General features: G+C 31.8%; 1 long non-coding RNA gene across 1 annotated transcript; it reads right to left on the bottom strand.

Moving 5' to 3' along the window:
* Window positions 1-10,399: 10,399 nt before the first annotated feature.
* On the bottom strand, window positions 10,400-23,152 carry LOC120169294. The gene is made up of 3 exons (XR_005520654.1): window positions 23,138-23,152; window positions 21,108-21,110; window positions 10,400-10,481 (listed from the first exon to the last, which is right to left on the bottom strand). It is a non-coding gene; the product is annotated as an uncharacterized LOC120169294 (long non-coding RNA).
* Window positions 23,153-25,780: the final 2,628 nt, after the last annotated feature.

Raw genomic sequence — 25,780 nt, 5'->3', positions numbered from 1 at the left:
ATATTATGATGAACATTATAAAGTTTTAATGATTTTTCATAATTTTTAGTTCATCATAATTAATTTTGGTCAAAATTGGTTTAAAATGCAAATGATATCTCTCTAACAATTGATGTCAATTTTTCAAATTCTTTGACTTTGCAAACTTATTTTTAATTTTTTGACCTTAATTTAAATGATTATGCATGTGACTTATTTCAAATGATATCTCTCTAACAATTGATATCAATTTTTCAAATGCATAACATTTTTGAATAACTTTATGTACATGAACTCAATTTCAACAATTGATATTGCATAAAGTACATTAGACTTGGATATATTGAATTTCATATGCTACTAACATGTTTGTTCATCTTTGTTGAAATTCAAGTTTTTAAGTGTCAAGGTTTTAAAGTCAAATTTTGTTTGGAATTCATTTATTGAGGGTGAGCCTTGATTTTTCAAATGCTTTTAATGTAAAATTTACCACTTGCTCTCCATTGTTATTTTTGAATCTTAAAGTTGAATTATTTTTTGATATAACAAAAAGGAGGAAAAGTATGGTTTGAAAATTTCAATTTCTCAACGAAAAATATGAGCTTTTAACATTTTCCAAAATATGTCTCTTTTTCATTAAATGTTTTATTAAGGGGGAGTTTTGCCAAAAATGTTTTTTACAAATGGTTTGTTATATCAAAAAAGGGGAGGTTGTTGAACCATGTTTTTATAATGTTTTGATATAACAATTTAAGAAAAAATGTTTTTTTTACTTTAATTGAATTTATTCAAAGTTTTCAAAAATAATTCAAAGTCCATTAAAAGTGAATTTGAGCACAAAATTGATTTTCAACGTACGTAGTATCGATACTATATGAACAATGTCGATATTGTTCATGTGGTACTAATACCCTAGGTAAGAGAAGTATCGATACCCTAGGTAAGAGAAGTATCGATACTCTCTAGGTAGTACCGATACTACCAGCATTGCTCAAATTACAGAATGCAAAAATGGTACCGATACCCAAAGGGGTATCGATACTACTTTACATAGTAGTATCGATACCATAGACTTAGTATCGATACTGTAAGGCCCAACAACTAGTAATGGCTAGTTTTATTTAAAAATAAAAAAGGTAGTAACGATACTCTCTATAGGAGTACCGATACCCTCTGTACTGGGTAGTTTATTTTTGCAGAGAAAAGATCCACAAATGACTAGAAATCATCCCCAACGGCTAGAAACGACCACAAACACATTCCAACATATAAATACAAGTTCAAGATACTTGAAAAAAGGTTAGAACATATATCTAATCAATCAAACACAACAGAAATATTTTCCACTCTTTATTTTCTTTCTCTTGTAAATATTGTGTTTTGTATGCTTTAATTTGTAAACACCCTACCATGCAGAGGTTTTATTGTTTACTTCTTTTTATCATTTGTAAAGGGGTTTTGGTTCTAGCTAAGCCTGTTAAAAGCTATGGAGTTCTAAAGGTTATCTCTTTGTTGTTGAAAAAGAAAGAACAAATTGGTGGATTTGTTGGAAAATCCTTAGTGAGGAGCTAAGTTAGTGGATGTATACTTAATTGAGAAGTCAAACCACTATAAATCGTTGTGCAAAATTGTCTATCTTTTCTTTCTCCTTACTTCCTAAACAATATTTATCAATTCACCTCTCTTGTACATTTTTCGGTTGTTCAAATTGAGCTTCATAAATCATAACAATATTGTTCTTATAGTATCGGTACTATATGAACAATATAGATACTATTTATGTGGTACTGATACCCTAGGTAAGAGAAGTATCGATACTCTCTAGGTAGTACCGATATTACCAACATTGCTCATATTTTAGAATGCAAAAATGGTATTGATACCCAAAGGGGTACCAATACTACTTTACATAATAGTATCGATACCATAGGCTTAGTATCGATACCGTCAGACCCAACAACTAGTTTTATTTAAAAATAACAAAGGTAGTACCGATACTCCCTATAGGAGTATTAATATCCTCTGTACTGGGCAGTTTCTTTTTGCAGAGAAAACATTCCCAAACGGGTAGAAATCATCCCCAACGGCTAGAAACGCACAAACACATTCCAACATATAAATACAAGTTCAAGATACTTGAAGAATGGTTAGAACACCTATCCAAGTAATCAAACACAATAGAAATGTTTTTCATTCTTTATTTTCTTTCTCTTGTAAATATTGTGTTTTATGAGCTTTAATTTGTAAACACCCTACTTTACAGAGGTTTTATTGTTTACTTTTTTTTATCTTTTGTAAAGGGGTTTTGGTTCTAGCTAAGTCTGTTAAAAGCTAGGGAGTTGTAAAGGTTATCTCTTTTTCCTTGAAAAAGAAAGAATAAATTAGTGGATTTGTTGGAAAATCCTTAGTGAGGAGCTAAGTTAATGGATGTATAATTAATTAAGAAGTCAAACCACTATAAATTATTGTGAAAAATTGTCTATCTTTTCTTTCTCCTTACTCCCTAAACAATATTTATCAATTCACCCATCTTGTACACTTTTCGGTTGTTCATATTGAGCTTCATAAATCCTAACAATATTTCTCTTACATTATCGGTACTATATGAACAGTACAAATATTGTTCAGGTGGTACCAATACCCTATGTAAGAGAAGTACTGATACCCTCTAGATAATACCGATACTACCAACATTGCTCAAATTTTTAAATGCAAAAATGGTACTGATACCCAAAGGGATACCAATACTACTTTATATAGTAGTATTGATACTATATGCTTAGTATCGATACCGTCAGACCCAACAACTAGTTTTATTTTAAAATAACAAAGGTAGTACCGATACTCCCTATAGGAGTACCGATACCCTCTGTACTAGCAGTTTCTTTTTGCAGAGAAAACATTCCCATATGGCTAGAAATCATCCCCAACGACTAGAAACGCACAAACATATTCCAACATATAAATACAAGTTCAAGATATTTGAAGAAGAGTTAGAACACCTATCCAAGTAATCAAACACAAGAGAAACATTTTTCACTCTTTATTTTCTTTCTCTTGTAAATATTGTGTTTTGTGAGCTTTAATTTGTAAACATCATACTTTGCAGAGGTTTTATTGTTTACTTTTTTTATCTTTTGTAAAGGGGTTTTGGTTCTAGCTAAGCGTGTTAAAAGCTAGGGAGTTGTAAATGTTATCTCTTTGTCTTTGAAAAAGAAAGAACAAATTAGTGGATTAGTTGGAAAATCCTTAGTGATGAGCTAAGGTAGTGGATGTAGAATTAGTTGAGAAGTCAAACCACTATAAATCGTTGTGCAAAGTTGTTTATCTTTTCTTTCTCTTTACTCCTTAAATAATATTTGCCAATTCACCCCTCTTGTACATTTTTTGGTTGTTCAAATTAAGCTTCATAAATCCTAATATTTACCCAAAAATAAAGGCTTATATCCCTTCTCTGCCTCAACCGAAAAACAATAAACCCTAAAAAATTTACCCTTAACTCATCTATTTCCCTTCCTCTTCATGGATGCAAAGGCCGGCTCCCAAAGACCCAAGGTAAGCAGCGGTTCGACCACCATATATTGGTGACTGTTCCACTCTAGTCGATGCCCTACAAGGCATGAGAAGCTCGTCCAACACAATTCCCAAAGACCTAAGGTTCCTCTCCTTTCTCTCCTAGGCCGAAAAGGCCATATCTCTCCCACAATGCCGCCGTGACCGACCCCTAAAACTGACCCCCGTCCACAGTGGCCAAAACAACCCAAACCGAACCCAGGCCAAAAAAGTCTTCCTCGATAACCCCTCTATCATTGACGAAGCATGGCAGCCGTGAGATGTGTCTAAATCCCTATCTTTTTATCATTTCTTAGATTAAACATGACATGAATAAAAACGAAAAAAATAAAGGCTAGATACCTTTTAGTTTGAAACTTTTTGAGTTCTTTTTTTTATTAAAACAATGTTGTTACATTGTTTTTTTTTCTCGGTTATATACCTATTTCATATTGAAAATAAAATAAAAACTTTTATTGGTAGTTGAAGGTGTTGTAATTTGAGGGAGATGAAGGCCTTGTTGTTGCTGTCGTGGAGACATGGGCAGTGGTGGTGCGTGACAGAGTCAGTAGATGGAAGGTATGGTGGGCATGTTAGAGCAGGCGATTGGTACGCAGATGATGGTTGTTATAGCAGATATTGTTATGGTGATTTAGGACAAAAAATGGTGATTACAAAATCCTACTTAACATGCTTCCAACTCAACTTTCTAGCTAGAACTCATTTATAGTGATCCATATTTGGTATGAGGGAGCTGTAAGTGTGTTACCTGATTTCCTGTGCCACTAAAGACTCTCCCAAATCAACTAGGAATTACTTTTTCTTTACCCATATGCATTATTCTTTTGATCATTCGTTCTAGAGCAGTTCATACTCTAAAACTCATTCATAATATTTTTCCATACATTAAATAAAACTTAGTAACTACTATAAAACATACTTTAAAAAATTAAACATTCTAATTGTATTTATTGCATATTGTTCTTAAATAGATTGTATACAATAAATGTACTCACCTGGATCGCCTTGCTTTGATATCCAAAACACACAAATTGCTACTCCGAAACTTGACCTTTGCCTTTAACTTTACTTAACTCAGGAGCTTGATTTCGATCTATTTCATATCTATTAGATACATGTATAATATCAATTGTTAGTATATTTCCTAACAATTATACTTAAATATTACTCAAAAGTACCTATTGGTAACTTTTCCACAACAATCTTAGCCTTTTATACAATTTTTGGTTCCTCAGTATTGATACCCCTACCATGGTATCGATACTACCATACTATGGTACCGATACCTTCTCATGGTATCGATACATTTTTTGCATTATGTTTCAAAATGGTATCGATACCTTCCTTTCGGTATCGATACTCCCCCTTCGGTATCAATACTGATTTAATTAGTATCGGTACTACGCAGCTGATTTATCCTATTTTAGCCTATAGTATTAGTACTATTCTATCAATACCGATACTCGTGCCCAAATTTTCTAATTTTAACCCGATTATTACACAAATGAGGTCAAATTTCGTTAGGATTACCTCCCATAATGCTACCAAACTCTTCATTACTTATACATACTAACTTTCCCTCATTTAGATACTTAAAACATCTAGTATCCCTCAAGATCATTTGATTCTAAGAATCACACCAAAATTTTTATCTTGTTTTTAAACTCATCCAATGTTTCTAATCTCTCATTTAGCTCTTTAACAAGTTAAATCTATCTATAAACATCAATAAACACTCATATATTAACATATCATTTCAAAACCCATTTTATAAAATCCTCATTATTTCCCTTATCTCCTTATTTTAATCACATCTAATCCTTCCTTGTGCATATATATCACTTAATGTTACCAAAACAACCCATAACTTAAAGGAAACACTAGCTAATAGGAATTTACCTTATGCTAGATAGGAGCACACCAACGTGAAGAAGAAGAAGAAGAAGTGTAGAATTGTTTTACTTACCTCTTTCTTCCTATTTAAAATCCCTGTCCATTTTTAAATTCATTTTCCTCTTAAAAGACCAAAGTGCCCTCTTACTTATCTATTGATACAAATTAGTCTAAACACTATTCCAAATCATTTTTTTCATCTTTTACCACTTATTCAATTTAATCTTAAATTTTTAAATCTTTTCGATATTACAAGGGTATAGTTGGCATGCCAAGAATCGAGGGTTCTATGTGGTCCTTCGGGACGTATATGTGATCCTTTGGAACATATATGCAGTTATTCAGGACAAATATTTGGTCCTTTGGAACATATATGTTGTCCTTAGGGACAAATCTATGTGGTCCTTCAGGACATATATGTGGTCATTCGGGACATTTCTACGCGGTCCTTTGGGACATTTTATATGGCACTCAGTGCAAATTATATGAGTTATGGTGACAACATTTGTGCAAAACCTCAATGCACTCACATATCTTTAGTTCTCAGAAGTATACATGGGATAATAAAGAGATAAAAACAAATACCTTGTATGTGATGTATATAATTTGTTATGTGAAATGAATTACAGGATTTATGTAATGTTGTGTGTATTGTTTGGTTAAATGAGTTATATGATGGTTACTAATGTTAGGCATAAGAGTATATGATTATAAGAACTAATTATAAGAATTTTAATAATGATAATGATGGTATGTGTGCATATAAGCATTGTGTTGTATGAAATGTACATGCATTGTTAAGTAGTTACAGTTTTCATTATTCGTTTACATGTCTCACTAAGTCTATGACTTAGCGTGTGAGTGTTTCACACGTAGGATCCAAGAAGTTTGAAAGAGAAGATAGGCAGAGGAGACAACATAGCATTATTAGAGATCAAATTAGAAGAAATTTAACAGTAGGTTTATTTGTTGTATTAAATAACGTTGGCATGTACATAAAGGATTAAATTGTATCAGCTCTGATCAGTTTTTTAAAAAAAAATTATTTAATGTATGTAAATTATTTAGTATGTTTAAATTAAGTCTAAAATTCTCTTATATTTTATATAAGTAAGTGATTTGAAAGGTCAATGTGACACATTGGACTCATATTCGGGTTAGATACGGGTTGGGGGTGTTACAGGGAGAGTTAGATTCAAGAAATGAATGAGCATGATCTTCATTTGAACGAACGTTGGTGAATGTTAATCCAAATTAGGAATAAGATTCAGGTTTCAACGGCTAAAAGGAGTGGAATATCAATTATTGTTCACCCTTGTTTAACGAACGAATATATCACCAAGGCATGCAATATTGACCAGCTCTTTAAAGTTAGGAATAACAAGAAGACATTGAAGAACGCTCTACTGAGCTTTGAAGGAAGGAAACCAGTTGCTAAGGCAATTGGAATTATTTCAATTACCATGGTAATCATGTTGCCTCAGCAATAAACTACGCATACTTTCCAGACAATTGTCACACCACTAATTACGATAATCCAACCTGCTCTCTTATTCAATCTCAGTCTAATTTTATTTACTTGTTCCATATTTTATTTGTTTATTCACACTCCTACGATCACTAATTTAATTCTATTTATAGTGCAAGAAGTTAGAACTTAGAGTTTTACCAATCCCTGTGGAGACGATATCTCTCTATACTATAACTTGGGACGTGTATACTTATACCAATTGCGAGGCTCATAAATCACACAACAATACCCACCTTTGGTACCGATACAATTTGGGTACACTAGAGTCTAAATTTGTCTGGTATTACCAATATTGACCCCTTCAGTATCGATATTGACTCTCTAGTTTCGATACTCCTATGAGTATTGGTATAAAAAATAGGTTCAATGTTTAGAAAATTAGGCCAGTATCGATACCGTTACTTAAGGCATCGATACCCTTCGTGCAGCATTGATACTCCATGAGTATCGATACAAAAATAGGCTATTGAAATATGAGAATTGTTTGCAATATTGATACTCCATCCTCGAGTATTGATACTCACAGGACAATATTGATACCTCATAGATGAGTATCGATACCAGAGGCTAAAAAGAATCTTTGTTCTTAGCTAACTAAAGAAAAATATCGGCATTGTTCTTCCAATGCCGATACTCTAGCCAACAAATGCCATTTTTGGGCACGAAAATGAAATCTTTTTTACTTCTAAAGGTCCTAATAAGGTTCCTAAATTTTGTTTAAGTCTTATGTCTTATAAGAAGGGCATTTTAGGCTATTTTTCATGTTGAATAACATCATAAACTGAAATCTACCATTTGTGCACTCTCATGTTTCATAACTCATTCAAAGCAACCAAACACATCTAGTGATCTATAAGAGGTATAGTTGTTTTATAATTGTGTTACCTGGACCTCCTAAGATACTGGAATGATTTCAAGCTCAACCAAGAACTAACTTTTTCTTCCCCTTATCTTTGAATCTTTCCCCAATTTATCTCACTAGCAAAGAATCAAATGCAAGAATTACTAACTTGTTTGAAAGCTTAGGAAATGTTTAGGAACACTTTCTAGGGTTAAAACTTCACAAAACAAGCTGAATCACCATATGTTTCTAAACCCCCCACTAAAACCCATAAATGGTTCCCATGGCCAAAACTTGGTCTTGATGGCTTGAATGAAGCTTGGGGTGAGTAGATTACAACACTTACCTTGGAATTTTTGAACTAGGCTTGTAAGACTAAAAGCTTCAACTTTTGTTCAACTCTTGAAGAGGAAGAAGAAAATGAAAAGAAAGGAAGAATACAAGGAAAGATAGGGGGTAAAAAGGAGTTCATACGTGAGATCATCAAAATTAAATGGATTTTAGCCTTTCAAATGAATAATGGGTAAATTGCTTCCTTGGCCACTCTAACTTGGTTCTCATAACAAAAAACACTTTTCTTATCTTCTAATGGGCTTAAACCAAACCCAATCCAACTTTAACATGGACTAAGGCTTTATAAAACTAGTTGAGTTTATAGATTGATATTTTTAGGAACAATCGGTTTCTGGGAATTAAATCTATAAACGTTTGGATGTATCTAGACAATTTCTCTACTATGTTCAAAGCAGATAATAGGTTGTTTATTGTGTCAGATACGAGAGTAATTACAACAGTTACATGTGTAATTACAGAGTTACAAATAGCTAGAAATAAAATTACAAATCTAGACTGCTTTGGGGCCATGTTCATTTGCTTATTTCAGCAGTTACAATAGAGTTTAATTTCAGAAATTAAATCAAATTTATTTTTGATTTTTGTTGGACATTTTTGTCCCTGAAGCTCAGCCTATAAATAAAGAGGCTCTCTAAGCTTCTCACTCACTCTCAAACACACAAATCCTCTCGACACCCAAAAGCTTTCTTATATTTTTCTCTCCACTGCAGTCCACTCTGGTTTCGGGTGTATGAATTCTCAGAGAGACCGTGTTAACCTCGGGAGACGATCCACCTATTGCAACGATTACATACATCGGGGCAAATTTGTTTCTAAGGCAATAGTCTTCACCACGACACGATTTCTAAAGTTCATTTGTTCATTTTATTTATTTGTCATATCAGTGCTAACAGTGTAATTTTGTAGTATTTATTTCCAACAAATATATTTACTAAATGAAAGGAAACACTCAGATTTTGTTTACAGGGTAGTCTTTTCTTCGTAATTTTTTACTGTTCGTCGAGTATGCGTATTTACTTGCTCAAAATACCCATTCCACTTAATAAACATTTCTGCTGCCTAACTTGCATTTGCATAATCTTTTTTTTTTTATGGAAAAAGAAATTTGACTGTTCCTTTCCTTCCTTTGTTTGAGTTGGAGAGGAATCCGACAGGATTCGCATTTTGCTCATTTTTCAGCATGTTTTTACACGTGTTCTCTTCAGTGTTGTCAAGGGTTTTTATATACTTGAGAACAAGAAGCAAAAAATGTGCTTTGCCCGAGCAAAAAGGGTATATGTATGTGTGTTTCCTTACCTAGTATATTATGTCTTTTCGTGGTTTGAGTAAAAGGCAGTGGTAATTGAGGGACCGAAGTGGACAGCGAAACGCTAGAGACGAGCCCGGTTCAACGGTCTCAGTCGTCATAGCTTAGCTTATTGTAAGATTTCGATATCTCGGCCTTATTCTCTTCAGCTCCCATGCTAAACTTTTCATTTTTAGATTTTGGCTAGATTTTTATACATGTTTTTGTTGAATCGGAACCTTGCTTTTTTCTTTTCCCTGGAAATTTTGACAAGCAAAGGCCGAAGCGAGACTAAATATTGACTGTTTGGGAAATTTTGGTAGCTCTAATCGGTAATTTAATTTCTGCGTTTCTTATTTGATTCATTTATAGTTTTGTATTTTTACTTAGATTTCGATTTGTTTAATGAATTTCATTATTTTTTCTATTTTTTTTATGTATTTGAAAGACCATACCTATAGACTATAGTGCTTAAAAAGAAAATGAAAAGTTACAACAACATTGCAGTTCTCTTATATATCAATGGCACTAGGGGTAAGAAAAGAAGAGTGGAAAGAATTAGGGTTGAATATTCAATTAAAATGGAATGAAAAAAATTGAATTAGTCAAGTCAATGAATACAATTTTATCATTTAAATTTTATTTTATTATTTTATTTAAATTAAATTTATGAAATTCAAGTAGGGTCAAATCTAATATTGTTTGAGTTTTTGTTCAAATATAATTATTTATAATAGATACCGATTGATTTTAATTTAAATTACTCTTTTTTACCATAAACGATATATATTATATAATTTAAAGTAACAGAAACCTGAATGGTAATGTAGACAAACATTTTCATTTCTATCAAAATTTGTGATTTTAGAGGATTTCTACGATCCGAGCAAACATCTTTGTTTTGTTTTTTATTTATTGTGGCTCAAGATTTCTGATTCCTTTGTAGGCACCCAATACACTCAACAATCATACAAAGTAAGCGATTCTTTCCCCTTTAAGTGGATAAACAAAAAGTGGAGAGAGGGCTTAAACAATAAATGATAATAAAAATATATAGGACCAAAGCATACTAAATTAAAGTAGAATCATTAAATTCTGAAGTACAATACAGGAGAGGGACTAAAATCATAACTAGACCCAGGGGTGCTAGGATAATGACCAGTACATAAAGTCGACTGAGCAAAAACCCTAGCCATCATCACTCACAATTTACACAATAAACTACTGTGAAACCTACAAGGTGATAGCTTATTCAAATGAACACGTGGTTATTTCGGTTTAAGTAGTGTAGTATGCACTAATATATATATATATTGTCACAGACTAAACTTCTAGGTCCATAGACATCGGCACAAATGTTTACAAGAGGGGTTCTATGTGCGCAGACTTAGGCTTGTTGGGCTTGATGAGTTGGCTCAGTTCTTGGTGTTACATGTTCGATGGGAGCAATTTTGTCGAGGCTCGTGAATTCAGACCGAGACATGTGTGCGCGGATTTCTGTAAGATAATCCTATGGAGTGTTGGGCTTGCCCAGAACCATCAAACCTGGCCCGTTCTTTGAAAGGTTTCAGAAAGGATAAATATTATCCAATAATTAAGGAGATAAATACTTAATTAGGGATAATGTTATATTTGAATTCAAATGCCTTAGAGATAGAGTTATGGATAAGGTAGAATTCAATCTAAATCATCGATGTACTTTGATCTAGACCGTTGAATCTTGAGGGCCTCAACTATAAATAGAGAGTTCCTCCCGTCATTTGTAATCATTCCATCAATTACATTCTTTCATATTAATAAACTCAGGCATTTACTCTTACTCTCTCTAAGTTCCTTTGTTTCTAGCTTTCTAGCCTTGTTGGCTTGTTCCCATATGCGCTGAAGCCTTGTGGCTTGTGTTTCCAATCGTGAGGGTTGAGGTACCCTTGAGAGTTGTTCATTTCCGAGTTATTTTGAATTTCCAAAGTGATTCAAGTTGTGGTGAGTTAGGAAGTCCCCACAGTTCTCGTACTTCTGAGATCCGTTCAATCTTGGAGGCTTGGATCAGCCCTAATGGTGTTTTGCTTACGCATTGTTGCCTAACCTGAGATCTGTTCAACCTAGGTTACTTGGATTAGCCCTAGTGGTGTTTTGCTTCCACATTGTTGCCTAACCCTATCGGGTGTGTTCTTCGCTTAGTGAGCCAGAGACTCACAAGGAACTGGTTAAGGCTGACTTAGGCGCAATTTCAACCTGGAAATCGTCTAAGTGTTGCACGAATCGACGAAGCAGAAGTCTAGCCCCGTGACAATATATATAGATTTAGATCTAGGAATTTTAAAAAAACTATAGGGGAAATGTAACACCCATTTCCCGTATACGTCCTCATACACAAGTCACAAATGTCACATGACTTTCAAAACATTTATGTACTTGGAAACCAGTAAAATTTTGTTTCTTTAGATAAAACAATTTAATAATATAGTTTATAAAACATTCTTCATATATATATATATATATATATATATATATATATATATTAAACAGAGCAAATAGAACATTCATAAGTACATGCCACTAAATTGTCAAAAATTACATCATAGAATGTCTTATAGATATTGTAGTATATTCCTTAATGCTTGGAGTTTCTCGGTACTCTTTACTTCTAATCTTGGCTTTTTCCCACGCGTGAAACCAACACATGCTAAGTATTCACTTAGTGAGGCACAATAATATAAAAGAGACTTAACTGAAACATAAGCATATCATAAAATATCAAAATATGAATTTAATCGTATAAATCATAATAATAAATAAAACTGGCTTGGTAAACCAAGTTTCTTTCACATAACATGCGAAACAATATTTAGTATGCCCAACATACTTATCAATCATTATTTTCCAAAATTATTCTTTTATTTGCCTAATGTATGTTGAATGAGAATGCATGGTACATGAGTTGCACATAAGTGCCAAAATGAAAATTCAGAAACTCATTATGAATTACATGGATGCACACATGGTGCCAAAAGTACATATAGTACTGATACGAAAATGCAACATATGCATTAAACAAAATTGATCGATAACCTTCATACATAAATGTATGTCGAAATGGTAATTCACAAACTCATTATGAATACCATGGTTGCACACCTAGTGCCGAAAGTACAAATAGTACTGATACGAAAATGCAACATATGCATTAAACAAAATCGATCGATAACCTTCATACACAAAGTATGTCGAAATGCACCTATGACTCTCAATGCACATACAATGGGCCTTTAAGTCAAATTAAAATGTTAAACATTTATTTCTAAAACATCAATAATTGTTAAAATAATATAAAAGATCATTCTTTCATTTTAGAGCAGTCCATACTCTAAAATTATTCGTAAAATCATTTCTATAAACATTATGAAAATATATCAAAATACTGTAAAACATACTTTTATCAAAACATCCGAGGTTAACTCATCGCAAGTCATCCTCGTCTCATATAAGTATATAATAATCCACTCACCTCGTACGCCTCACTATTATGTCTTACTGACGAAGTCCAATTATTCTTGAACTTTTTCCTTACCTTTTGATTTGCTTGAATCACAAATTTGATCACGAACTTTATAAGCATCCATAATCACATATACAAATATAAAATACAATGTTAGTATCCTTACTAACATTTATACAAAATAATAATACTAAAAAGTACCATTATTTCCGAATTCTTTTAAAATTCATCTTAACTTCTCTTTTTTATTCATAATGGACCCTTGTCATAATTTCTTCCCTTAAAGCCTTCAACCAGTAATTTCCAATAATATACATCAAATATTAACAAATTCGCATTTACATAAACAAAATAACCCATCCACTTAAATTTTTATACTAAATAGTATCGGTACTCCTCATACAGTATCGATACTTCTCTTCTATGGTACCGATACCCATTTTAGTATCGATACCATTTTTGCATTCTGGAATTCCATTTTTCAATTACAGTATTGATACCTTTCTCTTGGTATCGATACCTCCACATCAGTATCGATGCTACTTTCATCAGTATCGTTATTGTTCATCGTGTTCATACTCTTTCCTCTAATTTAACCTTATAGTATCGGTACTGTTCTTCCAGTACCGATACCCTTACCCAGTTTTTACTTATTTCACTTCGATTTTTACCCAAATTTCACCTAAATCTCATACTTTTATATCCAACCATACCATCAAACTCATTATCATTTATCCAAACTAACTTACATTGATAAATCTCCTTATAATATCCAAAATCTCCAAAGAACACTTAAAACTAAAAATTACACAAAATTTTCAAACTTGTTTTCAAACACTTCTAAGGCTCCAAATCTCTTATTTACTTTTTTGACAAGTCAAATATGCTTTTAAACTCTAATAACTAACCATATTTCATCAAATCACTTAAAAACCTATTTTATTAAATCTCTAATAAATCACTAATCTCTTAGTTTTAACCATCCTTGAACTTTTCTTAAGCCTCTATATCACTTAAGGCTTCAAACCAACCCAAAAAACGAAAGGAAAACCCAACTTGAAGAAATATTACCTTTTCTATGGAGGGTACGGGGACGAGAAGAAGAAGAATAAGAGTAGAGATCCAAGTTGTTAGCTTATCCTTTTTCCCCTTTTCAATCCTCAATAAATATCCCTAAAAGAATAAATATTAAATTCATTTCCTCTAAAAGACCATAATGCCCCTCAATTATTCCATTTTTATTAATAAGTCTTAAACACAATTTCCTTAATCAATCCATGTACTTTTCAAATAATTCAAATTAACCCACAAAATTTTAAATCCTTACAATATAGTCATTGTCCCGATGATTGGGGTATTACAATTCTCCCCTTAAGAAAATTCGTCCTCAAATTTTAAGACGTGCCTGAGGTGAAAAGGTGTGGATACTTCTTCCTCATGTCCTCCTCTCTTTCCCAAATAGCTTTCTCGACTTTATGATTTTTCCAAAGCACTTTAACTAGAGGAATCTTCTTGTTACGTAGTTTCTTAATTTCTTGAGCCAAGATTCGTATTGTTCTTCTTCATAAGTCAAATCTGGTCGGATCTCTATTTCTTCCAATCTAATAACATTTGAAGGATCGAATCGATACTTTTAGAAATACCTTATCTCCCACTTGATATTCAATCTCTTTTCTCTTTAGATCAACATAAGACTTCGACTTATCAGATGCATTCTTGAGATGTCTTAAATTATCTTCACTTTATCCTCAACCTCTTTTAATAAATCAAGGCCAACCAGATTTTGATCTTTTAACTCAAACTAATTTAATAGTGTTCAACATTTTCTCCCATATAAAGCTTCGTATGAAGTCATCTTGATGTTTAGCTTTCTCCTATTGGTACATTAGACACTTTACCATAATTTATGTGATGGCTCTTTTCAAACTATGCCACCAACCCGACTCTTTAAATCTTGGTACATCTTGTTTCCACCTGAATGCATAGTCAACGGACTTAATGACCCAAAAAGAATATCTTTCTTTAATTCTTCATCGTCAGGAATACAAAGTTTCCCACGATAGTACAAACATCTGTCGCCCTTGACCTCAAAAATCCATAATCTCTTCATTTTCTACTTATACAATTCTTACCAAGAAATTTTCATCTTTCCTTTGTAATTATCTTATCCGATCTAAAAACATCGACTTTATCTTTAATTCAGCTTACAATGCCATTTTCTTTCAACAATAGTCGCACATCCATAGCTTGCAAAGCTGCAAAAATTTTCCGACTAAATGCATCTGCAACAACATTTGCCTTCTCTGAGTGATAATCAATGATCACGTTATAATCTTTTAAAACCTTTATCCATATTTTCTGTCTCTGGTTCAGCTCGTTTTGAGTCAACAAATACTTTAGGTTTTTGTGATTTGCATAAATATAGCACCGCTCACCATACAGATAATGGTGTCAAATCTTTAAAGCAAACTCGAATGTTGCCAACTCTAAATCATGCATAGGGTAATTCCTCTTGTTATTCTTTAACTTTATTGAGGCATAGACCATAACTTTACCTTTTTTGCAACCACACATCCCAAGCTGATATAAGATGCATCACTCAAAACCACATAATCTTTACCCAACTCAAGTTATACAAGCATTGGTGCCTCTATTACAATCCTCTTTAGCGTTTCAAAACTTTTTTGACATTTCTTCGACCAAACAAAAGGAAGTATTTCCTTAACAATTTAGTCAGCGGTGAAGCTAACATCGAAAAGTTCTTCACGAACCTTCGATAATTACCAACAACCCCCAAGAAACCTCAAATTTTAAAAACATTCTTTAGGGGTTTTCAATCCACTATAGCTTGAATCCTTTTGGGATATACTCTTATGCCTTCTGCAGAAACTATATGGCCAAGGAAAGCAACCTTTGCTAACCAGAATTTACATTTGGATAGTTTGGCATACAACTTCTTCTCTCGAAGAGTCTGGAGAACAATACGAAGATGAGCATCATGCTCATCTCTTGATTTTAAATACACCAAAATATCATCGATAAATACCACCACAAATTGATCCAGATAAGGTTGTAATACTTGATTCATCGAATCCATAAATGTTGCAAGGGCATTATTCAAACTGAATGGCATCACCACAACTCGTAGTGTCCATATTGAGTCTAAAAAACTGTCTTTGGAACATCCTCCTCTTAATCATTAATTGGTGATATCTTGGTCGAAGTTTTATCTTAGAGAATATTGATGTGCCTTTCAGTTGATCAAATAGATCATCAATCCTCGGAAGAGGATACTTATTCTTTATTGTTATTTTATTTAAGTGTCGATAATATATGCATAACCACATAGATTCATCTTTTTTTTTCTCCAATAGCACAAATACTCCCCAAGGTGAAACACTCGATATGATGAAACCTTGATAAATCAACTCTTATAATTAAGCCTCTAATTATCTTAACTCGAACAAGTCATGTAACACCCCCTAACATGTACCCGACTCGGATACGAGTCATAGATGTCACATTGACTTTTTAAAACAATATTCTTACAAAATATCATAACATTTGGACTTATATTCAGAAAATACTATAATATACTGTTGAATTATGTTTCGTTATAAATATTTTGAGACAAAAATGTTTTATGAACAATACTATATTATATGAATAGTACCGTAAACAGTAATGAATAGTACAGTTGCTAAAAAATTTCCAGAATGCTACAGGGGTATCGATACCCTGCTACAGTAATTTCGGCAAAACATGTATAAAACTCATAAAATTTAAACTTTCATCACTATAATTTACCATTTACATAAATACGTTTAAAACATTACAAAACTCAATAATATGATTTGACCAAAACCGATTAGAACATATCAGATTCAAATCTTTATTTACATGCCAACCACAATCAGTATTACAGAATACATACTTTTCAAATCTTTTCTGATCTGATCTTTGGAAAGGAGAACTGCCATGTCTTGCTTAACTTTACTCCTTCTTCTTGTACGAACCTACGTGTGAAACAATCACACGCTAACTCGTTGACTTAGTGAGACATATAAAACATATAATGTAAACTCTTACTTATAACAATGCATGTACAATTAATACTATCATATCATACAAAACCATATAACATTTCATATAATTAAATATATTCATATACATAACTCATCATTTACATCCTTACCTGATTCCATTATCATTTATATCTTTTAGTCATTTTTAATTAAACAATACACACACAACAACTTATATTCTATCATGCAACAATTATCTACCTGCATATATATTATCATTAAAAAAGAATCACACATATCATCATATAATCCTTGTAATCCATTCCTCATAACATGTCACACATACACATATCACATACAATATATTTATATTATTGCTTTATTAGCCCATGTATACTTTTTGAGAACTTAAGGTATGTGAGTACATTGAGGTTGTGCACAAATGCTGTCACCACAGCTCGTATAAATGCACCGAAGTACCACGTAGAATTTACACCGAAGTGCCGCGTAGAAATGCACCGTAGTGCCATATAAAATTGTCCATAAGGACCACATAGAAATTCCTTAAGAATCATATACATATACCAAGGATCAAGTAGGTGTCTCAAAAGACCTCATACATGTTCCAAAGAATACTTATATGTCCCGAAGGACCACGTAGAATTGTCTCAAAGGACCGCGTAGACCCTCGACTCTTGGCATGCCAACTATACCTCTAGATCTCATGACACATAACATGGGCATTATCTTTATACTTATCATTTCAAATAACACGTAGTTCACTTTCACATATCACGTAGTTTATGTTACATAACTTGGATCACATATACATATAGTCACATAGAACACTTTTTCATAGCTTATATCAACTTTTCATGTCATTTCACATTTCTTGTCACCTTTCTTACATCTTATTATTATGACTTCTCAAAGACATACATTCATATGTTCATATTTTTCTTCTCATAATCACATATACACATAATCTCATAGTTCGTTCACATAGCTCATCATCAATTTTCATAAGATCACATCCAATCACGTAGTTCATTTCCATATAATTCACATGTACCTATATTCTTTTTCATATAATCACATAGTCGTTTAATATTTCATATGACCTCATATATCACATCACATAGAAACATACTCAAATACTCATAGTTACGTAGTACTTAAATTATTCCTATTTACATCATTCATGGTCATATAGCTTCTATCACAATGTCACTTATTTCGTCTCTTGTTCTCATATGTTCATATTTATCATATAACACATAACACATAACATATGTCATATTTATAAACATATATCTTATATTTTATGTGCATATCATCACTTTATATTCAAAATTCCTAAGTGATATATTATTCTCAGTTCATTCTATAATTCAATCTTATCTAGTTTTCTTCAATTCTCCATAAATCATATCACTATGTACTTGTATCATTCATGTTTCTATTATTTATATAACCTTTACACATGTTTACCTAGCTCCTATTGTTCTCAGGAATTTACTTTCATCATATTTTCTTATTATTACACATTTTATCTTATAACCATATATTCACATAGTCTTATATTTCATTATCATATAATTTATATTTATTCTCTTATAACTCTTCATATTCATATATTTTCATTTCCATATATCACATAGATCTTATCACATGACTTATCTTTTATACTCACATAAAACACATAGCACATACCAGAACATATCAACTCATATAATCAAGCATACATACATTTCATGTCATTCACATACTTATGTTTATGACTTCATACACTAGACTTAGAGGAAATAGACTTATCGCAAGTCAAATTTCCATATAATCCTATATTAAAATAAGATGCACTCACCTGGATCTCTTTGTTTTTCCCCCGATCGTTCTTACTTCCCAAATGTTCCAGAATTGCTTTAGGCTCAGAATCTACATAAATATACATTTTAAAGTAATTATCAGATATCTACACCTTGTAATTTGATTCTAATAACTTAAACGAATTTAATAGACCAATATTCACTTTTTCCTTTAGGGGCTATCGATATACCCCTTGAGGTATCAGTACCCTTACTGCATTCTGTTATTTTTTGTTCAAGAGGGTATCGATACACATACATAGGATAACGATACACTCTTCCCAAAACATGCTTTTTCATCCGAAACTTTATCAACTCTTCACTGAATTTCCTCATACAAAGCTCCGTTCATACCACCAAACTCAACTACAACCATTTTAACTAACTTCTATCATTCCCACACCTTATTATCTCCTATACTTCATTCAAATTCTTAAAACTAAGAATCTTACTAAATTTTCCATGTAATCAAAACTTTGATTTAACACTTATAACTTATTGTTCATACCTATAACAAGTCAATTTTAGTTTCAAATTCAACTTATCAACTCTTCTCCAGAAATTTATTTAGAAACTCATTCCCTTCAATCTCTTATAACTTCTTCATCTTTTAATTATAAGACAACTTAAGATTTCCTTAAGCTTAAGTATCACCTAAGGATCATAACCCACTCTTAAAATCAACAAATAATTAACTAACCAGAAAACTCACCTTTAATGGAGGCTTACGGGGAAAAGAAGAATGAGAAAAAGACAAGGAAATAAGCTTCCAAATACTTCTTCACCCCCCATGCTTCTCTGTTAAATAAGAGATAAATATCTTTTACATGAAAAGACCACCTTACCCTTCATACTTTCATTCCTCGTAATTTAATCCAATACCAGAATATATCACTTTAAATTTCTGAACTGTTCAATAAATTCTACTTTAATCACTAAATTTTGAACTTTTACAATTTGGTCACTAACCCATAGTTTGGGATGTTACAAGTCATTCGGTACGAAACCATAGAAACATGTTCAATACCTTGATAACCATCAATTTTAAATTACACCTCTCGATCTGGAAGTAACCCAGGTAATTAATCTAAAAAGACATTTATAAAATCCTGAGTTGTGGGAATATCATACTATCCTACTTTAAATACTTGAGTAGCTATCACATTAGCCAGAAAAGCTATACATCTTTCTGACATAATTTTTTTGCAATCAGTGTTGATATCACCTTGGACAATGATTTTATTTTTTCTCCAATAACTATATTTTCCAAATCCTTCGTATTTTTCTGAAACAATTGCTTCTTGAGACAAACAACCCAACCAACATGATCTTAAACTCATCAAATGATAATTCCATCAGATTCACCGGGAACATAGCCCCTTGAGTCTTTATCGCATATTTACTATATGTCCTACTCACACTTGCACCATGTTCCAAAGGGTTTACCGCTATCATATCACTCGAGATCAAGTTGAATAGAGTACCTTTATTTTAAAAAAATTTATTTCCTTCTTGAGGTAATCCGTATAACTTTTCTAGATCCATTGAAAATATTCTCGAGCAGTTAAAAAATTCATCTTAACTATGAAAGTCTAAATATCAACATCATTTAATAAGAAGACTTGACAACTTCGTAGTAATAACTTCATAGCAGTTAATGCTAAAATTACACTAGTAAAAAAATTTATTTTTTTCCTATTATTACGAAGTTCACACTTTTCAAGTTCTCGAGAGTCAATCTCAATCTAAGCAATGATATCATTGTAGCATAGAATGGGTAGACAAACCATTTTCGCAAATTTACCTTCAAAATGTAACTCTATCAAGTCCATAAAACTTAACATCTATTCTCAAACAAACTCATAATCATTTGATTCACTAATAACTCAGCTTTCTTTAAACTTTTAGCTGACAATGTATTTACCGCTTACTCATTTCCTCTTACTCAACTCAACAATGCTTTAAATCATTTAATTCTTAACTTAAATATTTCTCAATTATTTAAGCTTACCTGAAGAAACCTCAGAGTCATCACTAGATTCAGAAATCTCCTCTGGATCCTTATTCGATTCAATTTCTCTTGTAAGTCATTCAAACTTTTTAATGGATTCCTTAATGCAGAAACTTCGTTAAACGTTGGGGCATTTCTTCCACATAATGGAGGGAAATCCCTAGCAGCTTCTGTCATTCTAAGGCGTGATACTGAATTCATGTCAAATTTTTTTGGGTCGATTTCGATCTCGACCTTTTTTCAACATTATCAACTTTCTTACCTTTGTCTTTAGTTTCCAACATATGAACATTGTCAAAATCATCTTACAATAGTAAAGAGTAATTTTACTCCCTAATAAGCATCATCACAGTATATATACAACTATCAGTAAACTTTTGACATCCTAGTGACATGTATACATTTTTAACAAAATTAATACTCATTTCGTGTCCAGAAATGGTTAAACCTGTAGCTCTGATACCAATAAATGTAACACTATTTTCCCATATATATTCTCGTACATGAGTCACATATGTCACATGACTTTCAAAACATTTCGATACTTGAAAACCAGTAAAATTTTATGTCTTTAGATAAAACAATTTAATAATATAGTTTATAAAACATTCTTCAAATACACACACACACATATATATATATATATATATATATATATTAAACAGAGTAAATAGGACACTCATAAGTACATGCCACTAAACTAAGTCAAAATTTACATTATAGGATGTTTTACTGATATTGTAGTATATTCCTTGATGCTTGGAGTTGTTCAGTACTCTTTACTTCTAATATTGGTTTTTTTCTACACGTGAAACCAATACACACTAAGTATTCACTTAGTGAGGCATAATAATATAAAAGAGACTTAACTGAAACATAAGTATATCATAAAATATCAGAATACGAATTTAATCATATAAATCATAATAATAAATAAAATTGGCTTGGTAAACCAAGTTTCTTTCACATAACCTGCGAAACAATATTTAGTATGCCCAGCATACTTATTAATCATTATTTTTCCAAATTATTCTTTTATTTTCCCAATGTATGTGAATGAGAATGCATGGTACATGAGTCGCACCTAAATGTCGAAATGGAAATTCACAAACTCATTATGAATTCCATAGATGCAAACATGGTGCCGAAAGTACATATAGTACTGATACAAAAATGCAACATATGCATTAAACAAAATCGATCGATAACCTTCATACACAAATATATGTCGAAATGGTAATTCACAAACTCATTATGAATACCATGGTTCACACTTAGTGTCGAAAGTACAAATAGTACTGATATGAAAATGCAACATATGCATTAAACAAAATCGATCGATAACCTTCATACACAAAGTATGCCGAAATGCACCTATGACTCTCAATGCACATACAATGGGCCTTTAAGTCAAATTAGCAGATTAAACATTTATTTTTGAAACATCAATAACTGTTAAAATAATATAAAAGTTCATCCATTCATTTTAGAGCAATTTATACTCTAAAATTATTCGTAAAATCATTTCCATAAACATTATGAAAATATATCAAAATACTGTAAACCATACTTTTATCAAAACATTCGAGATTAACTCATCGCAAGTCACCATCATCTCATATAAGTACATAGTAATGTACTCACCTGGTATGCCTCACAATTATGTCTTACTGACGAAGTCTAACTATTCTTGAACTTTTTCCTTGCCTTTTGATTTGCTTGAATCACAAATTTGATCACGAACTACATAAACATCCATAATCACATATACAAATATAAAATACAATGTTAGTATCCTTACTAAAATTTATACAATATAATAATACTCAAAAGTACCATTTTTCCCAAATTCTTTTAAAATTCATCTTAACTTTTCCTTTTTATTCATAATGAACCCTTGTCATAATTTTTTCCCTTAAAGCCTTCAACCAGTAATTTCCAATAATATACATCAAATATTAACAAATTTGCATTTACATAAACAAAACAACCCATCCACTTAAATTTCAAACTGAATAGTATCGGTACTCCTCCTACAGTATCGATACTTCTCTTCTATGGTACCGATACCCATTTTAGTATTGATATCAATTTTACATTCTGGAATTCCATTTTTCAATTACAGTATCGATACCTTTCTCTTGGTATCGATACCTCCACATTAGTATCGATACTACTTTTATCATTATCGATATTGTTCATCGTGTTCATACTTTTTCCTCCAATTTAACCTTATAGTATCGGTATTGTTCTTCCAGTGCAGATACCCTTACCCAGATTTTACTTATTTCACTTCGATTTTTACCCAAATTTCACCTAAATCTCATACTCTTATCTCCAACCATACCATCAAACTCATCATCACTTATCCAAACGAACTTACATCCATAAATCTCCTTATAATATCCAAAATTTTCAAAGAACACTTAAAACTAAAAATCACACCAAAATTTTCAAACTTGTTTTCAAACACTTCTAAGGCTCCAAATCTCTTATTTACTTCTTTGACAAGTCAAATATGCTTTTAAACTCCAATAACTAACCATATTTCATCAAATCACTTAAAAACTCATTTTATTAAATCTCTAATAAGTCATCAATCTCTTAGTTTTAATCATCCTTGAACTTTCCTTAAGCCTTTATATCACTTAAGGCTTCAAAACCAACCCAAAAACGAAAGGAAAAACCAACTTGAAGAAATCTTACCTTTGCTATAAAGAGTACGGGGACGAGAAGAAGAAGAATAAGAGTAGAGAACCAAGTTTTCAGCTTATCATTTTTCCCCTTTTCAACCCTCAATAAATATCCCTAAAAGAATGAATATTAAATTCATTTCCTTCTAAAAGACCATAATATTGTTCCATTCTTTCATTCTTATTAATAAGTCTTAAATACAATTTCCTAAATCATTCCATGTACTTTTCAATTAATTCAAATTAACCCACCAAATTTTAAAACCTTACAATAAAGTCATTGTCCCGATGATTGAGGTATTACAGGAAAATACACAAATGGTCCCCTAATTGTAGACTTTCTTTACTAAATCTCTCAGCTATTAAATATTATAAAATGATCCTCCAATTATAGAGAGTTTCTTTATTGAATCCCTTGACTATTAAAAGTTACAAAATGATCACACAACTATTTATTATGTTCCAAAATCATCCTTTTCCGTTAAAAAATTAACTGTTATCTAAGCTAGATGTTAACATGATGATTGGGATATGGTAGTCGTTTGAGCTTCTGGGATTAGATTTTATCATATCACAATCAGCACGTTAATAATCAGCTCAGAATATTATCAATTTTTAAACAGAAAATGGCGAGTTTAGAATATAATGAATTGTTGGATGATCATTTTATAACTTTTAATAATTAAGGGACCCAACAAAGCAACATTTTATAATCGAAGGACCATTTTGTAACTTTTAATAGTCGATGGACAAAATAAAGTAGTACCATGTTTCGTGTAGTTATGGTTTTCGTGTACTTATGGTTCGGTTTCGAGTTTAAGTCGAGTCTCAATTTTTTATTTCAAGAAGAGTTTGAAAATTTTAAGCTCACATTTTGATTTGAGTCGAGCTTTAATTTTTTCTTTTGAATTCGATTCGAACTTAACAATTATACGCTCGCGAGTTTTCAACTCAAGTTAATATCAACGTTAAAATTTTTTAATTGAGTCAATATCAACAATACGCTCGACTCGCCCTACCCAGAAACTTTACAATTTTGCAGAACACATGTTAAGGTAATATGATCACTATATAGTTGATGATCTGCAATCTATATCAACATATCAATTCTAATTATTGCTTAAATCTATAAGATGATTTATGAATATATATTAATTTCACGTGAGCTTTGTTATTCTGTGTAGGAAAAATGTGGAAAAAATCTCTACCTTGATGTTCTCTCTTCCCCTGCATACGATCTCTTATCTTTTTCCTTTTTGATGTTCCATGTTAAATCTGCTCTATTAGGATGTGTTAAGCATGTATCAAGTCCTTGTAATATTAAAAAGTTGCAATTTAGTCTTAATCTAATGTATTTTGTTTTGTAAAATACAATTGTTAACACCTTTTTCCGGCTTCTGTTAAATATGCCACGTTGCATACACATGCCAATGACGTGTAATATTTTATAATATAATGATGTGCAATTAAAATATTACTAGTGTTTACCAGCAACTAGTTGATCTAGTGGGATGAGGCATTAGATTCCTTAATCAAGGTTAGGGGTTCGAACCCTAACGTTTGCGAATGGAGCAAACTGTATTGGGAGTGTCATCTCCGCCTCTGCAGTATTTAATCTGGATTAATTGATCAATAGATTAGATACCGGTGATAAATTAAAAAAAATATTACTAGTGTTTACATATTGTGAACCATTTTCTTGGATTTTTTTTATAAAAGCAGTTATCGATACAATTAGAGTGAGTGCAAATGTATTTTATTATTTATGGCTTGACAGCTAATTTTCTCTTTGTATTATAGTCTAAGCAATGTGGCTCGTATACTTTGTACTACTAGCTTGTTTAGCATTTTGCCACGTGTTAAAAAGATGACCTGGCCTAATTAAAAATATTTACTTAAAAAATCAAAATTATCATTTTAACGGCAACAAATAACAATAATTGAGAAAAAAAAATATAGGACCAAAGCATACTAAATTGAAGTAGAATCATTAAATTCTATAGGAGAGGGAATAAAATCATAACTAGACTTAGGGATGTTTAATGAGTGCGTGAACTGTTCGAACTTAACTCGATCACTTGGTCATCCAATATGTACAATCCTTAATTTCACTCTTACTCTTTAGATGTATATTGGAGGCTCACTTTTAGTAAAATTGATGTGATTGATCACTATGTTCAGTCAACCATGTGTTGTAGATTTTGAGAGAATTAACCATCTTCTTTAGGACATGA

Source organism: Hibiscus syriacus, unplaced genomic scaffold (genome assembly GCF_006381635.1).
Source record: "Hibiscus syriacus cultivar Baekdansim isolate YM2019G1 unplaced genomic scaffold, ASM638163v2 tig00111758_pilon, whole genome shotgun sequence".
Taxonomy (NCBI): Eukaryota; Viridiplantae; Streptophyta; class Magnoliopsida; order Malvales; family Malvaceae; genus Hibiscus; species Hibiscus syriacus.
This window is presented reverse-complemented; position numbering and strand designations above follow the sequence as displayed.